This window comes from Pseudophryne corroboree, chromosome 11 (assembly GCF_028390025.1).
Source record: "Pseudophryne corroboree isolate aPseCor3 chromosome 11, aPseCor3.hap2, whole genome shotgun sequence".
Classification (NCBI taxonomy): domain Eukaryota; kingdom Metazoa; phylum Chordata; class Amphibia; order Anura; family Myobatrachidae; genus Pseudophryne; species Pseudophryne corroboree.
This window is the reverse complement of record NC_086454.1, coordinates 60,905,328-60,911,817: the sequence shown is the minus strand read 5'-3', so window position 1 is coordinate 60,911,817 and position 6,490 is coordinate 60,905,328. Positions and strand designations below refer to the sequence as shown.

At 42.1% G+C, this 6,490-nt stretch overlaps 1 pseudogene; it reads right to left on the bottom strand.

Annotated features, from left to right (window-relative positions):
* Positions 1–5,341: 5,341 nt before the first annotated feature.
* On the bottom strand, positions 5,342–5,461 carry LOC134971257 (5S ribosomal RNA; annotated as a pseudogene).
* Positions 5,462–6,490: the final 1,029 nt, after the last annotated feature.

Here is a 6,490-nt window from a genome sequence, read left to right as displayed (position 1 = left end):
CATCACACAATCCTTCATACATACAGCTCCGACATTCTTCCTGCAGTTTACAGAGTGTGCTCCTGTCGTACATGATGCTCTCTCTCTCTATCTCTCATTAAAGCTCATGAATATGCATGCTTGAAGAAGGTGACTAACTTAATATAGACATGTACAAATGTGAATTAAAAAAGAAAAAAAATCCATACATAACAGCACCACCATGTATTCAATAGATAAGGGAGTTACAAGAATACCTGTATATTGCTATTTAGATGACAAAGGGGGTCATTCTGAGTTGAACGCTCGCTAGCAACTTTTTGCAGTGCTGCGATCAGGTTAAATCTCGGCAAAAAATGCGCATGTGTATGCACCGCAATATGCAGGCGCGTCGTACGGGTACAAAGAGGATCGGTGCTGGGATTTAATGAAGAATTCATTTGCCCAGCCGATCACAAGGTGATTGACAGAAAGAGGGCGTTTGTGGGTGTCAACTGACTTTTCTGGGAGTGTTTGGAAAAACGCAGGCGTGTCCAAGCGTTTACAGGGTGGGTGTCTGACGTCAATTCCGGGACCAAAAAGACTGAAGTGATCGCAGCGGCTGAGTTAGTCCAGAGCTACTCAGAAACCGCAAAAAACTTTTTAGTGCTGTCGGCTGCAAAAGCGTTTGCACACTTGCAAAGCGAAAATACACTCCCCCATAGGCGGCGACTATCTGATCGCAGCACAGCAAAAAGTTGCTAGCGAGCGATCAACTCGCAATGACCCCCCTAAAAAGTAGAATAAAATGTAATGTATACTTCATTTGTATAGCTGTGTTTCTTGTATTATATATAGTTATATCCTGACATTCACCATATGTAGCTCTCCTAGAATTCCCTCCTCATCTGTAACCTTTTCATTAAACAAGGATTTGTATAGTTGATTTTGTCTGAAAAAGAAATTCAGTTCATTGCTTGTATTCCTCTTCTTCTTGTGTTACTGTCCTCTTTCCTTCCCCAGCTCTATTAACAGTGGCTCTTAATTGTGCACAATGCATTTGTATTGGAGTCATGTGTTATTGTGCTTGTGTATTAACCCACATTGCATATATTTAAGATGGGAAGTGGTTAAAAAAACGCCAGTCGGTATCCCAGCGGGCACAATACCGATGAAGGAATCCCCACATGCGGTGAAATGTCACTGCTGTAATACTGGTGACAAAGGCTATTCTTCCTCTGTGGGTATGCACGATACCCGTAGAGGGAGAAAATAACCCGTGTACGCAGCGAGCCCGCTAGGGGATTTCTAGCGCTCACCCCGCTGCCGGAATTCTGGCAGATGGGATCCCTGTTGGGATCATGACAGCCGGCGTCTGCCAGTATCCCTCTAAGACACTTCATGCCCCAAGAAGAGCAGTGTTGGTTGGACCAGATTATATCATTGTAGAGCATATAAGAACTGCAGAGTTAATAAGGGATCAGTACGAGCTCCAGGCAGTTGGGATCCCGGTGTGGTCAGGAGACCAACACCGGGAGCTCGACAGCCGGGATCACGGCGGCAACTGCAGCATGTCCCCTCGCCACACTTCGGTCACCACAGGTTTCTATTCCCCTCCGGGTGGTGGCTGGACCACCACCCAAGAGGGGTAATCAGCCGACGGTCAGGATTCCGACCGCCGGTATTTCAGCTGGTGTCGGGATTCCGGCATCAGTATCCTGACCACTGGGATCATGACAGGCAGTCAATTGACTGCCCCCAGTTAATAATGTAGGCAAATCATATTACTGCACTACCTCCCCACACCACATTACTGTGCTACATTCCCACACCACATTATTGCACTACCACCCCACACCACATTACTGCACTACATTCCCATACCACATAACTGCGCTACCTCTCCACACCACATTACTGTACTACATTCCCATACCACATAACTGCGCTACCTCTTCACACCACATTACTGCACTACATTCCCATACCACATTACTACGCTACCACCCCACACAACATTACTGCATTACATTCCCATACCAGATTACAGCTCTACTTTCCCACACTACCATACTGTGATACCTTCCGACACCACATTACTGTGGTACCTCCCCACACCACATTACCGCGCTACCTCCCCACACCACCTTACTGCAATACTTTTCACCCACACATTACTGCACTACCTCCCCACACCACATTACCGCGCTACCTCCCCACACCACATTACTGCGCTACTTTCCCACACCACCATACTGTGATACCTGCCCGCAACAATTACTGTGCTACCTCCCAACACATTACTGTGCTACCTCTTCACACTCTATCACTACACTACACCCCCATACTACTGTACTGCACTGCCTCGCCACAATACAAAACAGCACTATACTACCACCCCACTCTGCACCACTATGCTACCTTCCTATACTACACTACACTGCCCCCACACTAGATCACTACCTACCTACTATACTACATCACTACACTGCAACCCCACCTACACATTACATAACAGCACTAACTCCCCACACTACATAACTGCATTACACTTCACTTACCCTCCCTCCCATTACATGAGATCATACCCTACACAGGCACTTACTTGTAAGGAGGATTTCTCTGTCCCTTTCCTCGGGGTCCTGGCTGCAGTCACAGAAGCCCCTCCCTCAGAGAGTCAGCATAGAGAGGACAGGATCAGATAGAACAGGGGGTAAGGAGAGGCAGGCCTGAGGATGGGGGTGGGAGGAATAGAAGGCAGCTGGGGGTATAGGAGCAAGAGGGGGCGGGCCTGGTCCTGGAGGTGAGAGGGGCACTTCTGTCAGCTCACTCACAATGCAGCAGCAGCAGCATCAGGTCAACCCATGGCTTGGGGAGGGACCAGCCACAGCATCCCAGCATGTACACCAGCAGAGGTGAGCAGCAGGGCAGGCTGGACTTGTTGCTGGGTTAGAGGAAGAGGAAGGTACTGATGCTGGAGGGGTGGGGCCTAGGATGCTGGAGGCTGCAGTAGAAGAAAATGTTTGTTTTCTATCTTAAGTTGCATAGAGATATGCAGATGCGTGGGCCTATTTTGGAGAGTGGGCCTGGAGCTGCAGCTCCATCAGCCCCAATGTTAATTAAGCCCTAGGTTAGGTAATGTGAATCTTTAGACTCCTGTGTCAGAACAGATCCTCATGTGACCACCAGGACCTGTAAGAAGACAATGGAGCCGCCGCAGCCGCCGGGTGAAGGTAAGAGACCACTAGACCACCAGGGACAGTTAATCAATAGTTCATCATGTCGCCATACTATCCAAGTAGATATGATGAATGTCAACATGGTCACTGTAGACATACCAAGCATGCTGGCAATCTGCATGTTGACAGTTCAACCCTGTCAACATTCTCATGTCAACTTGTCAACTGTCGACAAGTTATACCACTCCCAATTATTTTTGCAGGTGAATAGTACAAAGTGTGCTTTAGGGTAAGGGCCTGATTTAAGACTTATTTGCTCTTTAAAAGATTTCAACACTACAGTCATTGCTTAATTTAAATTACTTATTTAGGTAGCAATGCTATAAGCCTTCCTATTTTTAGAATCACACCCTTTTCCTGTAAGAACTGAACACAGCTGCTATAATACTGAGTATACGTTGATGATTAAAAAATGCTTTTGCCACCTGGCTGAAAATTACCTGAACACATTCTGGCGAGATTGTAATTGGGTTTGAAGATGTAAAATGCAATCGTTTTTAACTGACTACACTTTCCTCTATTAACCTCTACAGAACACATTTAGCTCAAATGATGATGGTTTATGTTTTCTGCACGAGGGTACACATTTTTATTCATAGGAAATCCAATAAATACTTTACAAAATGTGAACAAAAAATAAATTGCATAGTAACTTGCAATAATTAAATTGGACAGTTAAAGAAAATCGATGCACTAATATTCCTTAATCATCCCCAAATGAATCCATGACCTAAGAAAAGGGTGTACGGTGCTTCAACAATAATGTGTGCTCTATAGCAGATATATTATTTTTATTTTTTAATACCATGGCCTTCATATGATTAAACACTGTCAATTCAGGGAAGCAATTTAAGCGCTTAAAGGATAACAATGAAACATATAAGAAAGTCAACGACGGGAGGGCAGGCATGCCCAACTAGGCGGTGAAGCTAACCATCTGAATTTTTATACATGATCCCCACCTGTATGGAATCCTTTCTTTCGTTATGATGTTCCACATTTACCCATGAGGTTTTTTAATTTTTGTGCCATTTCCTGTATACAAGTAATGGGACCGATATATCAGGGAAGTATAGGGGCAATTCCCCATTCTCTCAATGCCTGGGCTGGTTGATCTGCAAAATCCAGCATGTTGGATATCCTTGATTCACCGATTTAGACTTAAAAATGATCGGAGTCGGCAGATTGAATTGGCATTGTGGAATCGCGAATTGCCATTTAGATGTCTGGCCTGCATTACTTTTTATCACAAGCCACGAGAAGGCGATATTGATCTGTTATTCACCTTTGGAAAACAGAACTAAGAAAGAGTAATTAAAATCAGCAACATTTGTAGAAAGCAATACAAGCTACACAGAGTTAACAACACATTATTTGCTTTAGTAATAAAACAAACATACCGTATAGGAAAAATATATCAAGGTAAATAATGAGTAAAATAAAACATTATTAAAACATGTTCCCCTGAACAAAAGTACAAAGCACTTGTATTACAGAGTCATGTTCATTTGTAATGACTTTGGTAAAATCTATAGCCAGAGGTATACAAATAAATCTTTCCCACTAAAGGTAAAGTTAATGTATTGTTCTAGATAGGTACAGCTGTTTTATTATACAAACTCAAGTTACTGTATTCAGTCAGGGGCTCCTTTAAAGTTGGACATACTTTTTTTTTTAACATAAGAAACGGTTTTCTGCACTGCACATGTGACCCTATGTAGACTTTTACTAGTGTTGTAAACACAGAAAGAACAGAGAACAGTAAACTCTTGTTGGGGAGCACTCAGTTTCATACATACAAATGTGTTTAACAATCTGTTAAGATCATAAGAATCTTTATTATTATATTATTAATATTGTGGAGTTCCAATGTTACCAGTAAGAGCGAATTATTAAAAATGTATTAAACAGTAAATAGCCAAAACTATAATAAACGCTCAGCCGAATTCATCATGTTGTAGTTGATGCAAAACCAGGATATATTCAATAAAGTGGTATATTGGAAAAAAAATATATTTGTATGACCATCATTTGCTCTGCATTAGAAACTTTAGAAAAAAGTTGTTGCAGGAAGTTGAATCATTGGTCATAAATCCGTATGGGAATATCGCTGTTAATGACAAGTAGATATAGTATGCAGAAATAAATTGCAGTACCAGGGTGTTCCAAGGTGGTCTCCCATCCGAGTACTGACCTGGCCCTCTACTGCTTGGCTTCCAAGATCAGATGAGATTGGGAATCTCCAGTGGGGTATGTCCGCAAAGTGCTGCACTTAACCCTCTTATCTAATTATCTGTGTGATTACCAAAAATTATAAACTGGTGTGTATATATTCATAAACAATGATGACACACCAGATTATTTGGTATAACAGTGAAAATATGTTATCACTCAACTTAAACAGTCAATCACAAGCAGGGAGGAATCTTCACACGTGTGATCATGCAAGGGGTATTGATATATACCCTACATATATAGTGAAGAAGCACAATGAGATAAATCCATAAGATTGGAGTCACCAATATTGAGTACCACAGAAGTACAATGAATCATATGTAGAATTTCCATATAAGAGGAATTAAAGTATTCCGGTCAGTGCTAGAAACAGCAATTAATATGCTGTTCAAAAATGACTCATATACAGCAACTCATAAATTCCTCAGGGGGAAATTTAATAATACACCCGGTGTTGGTAATAAGCAGAAAAAGTGCTACAATAAAGATGCACATAGAAGATTTGAAAAGTCCCTGTGTGTACTGGTAGTGTCTTACTTCTGCTTTTCTCCCATCTTGCCCCTCGGTATAGGCTGGGGAATGAGAGAGTAAGACCCAACACGACAGGTTTGAAAAGAGATCTAGTAGAGCTGTCAAGTATGTGATGATGGACGCGAATGGCCCTGTTACTATTGCATTGTAAGGCTCATATGGCGTAGAATCACACAGCATACGGCATGCTCTGAAGAATATAGTGCATACAGACTTAGAAGATATTGTGCATTTTAAGGTACACTTTAAATTACAGGATAGGGTATCAAGTAGTACAATTAAGTTGTGATGTGTTCTCCTTAAGGTTAAGTATATATGCGCTGATAGGTCTTTACTTATTGCTATTAACTAACACATATGCCTTTATAGGTATCCTTTAACCTATTGCGGTGAGTGCAGCACTATTTGCATAATAGTATGTATAGTACGACAAAAAGAATCAGCTGCGCGGCATGCACTCATAGCTTGTAGTAAAACATTGGGGGGAAACACAAAATATCACAAAGTATGTACGATTCCGGATTCTG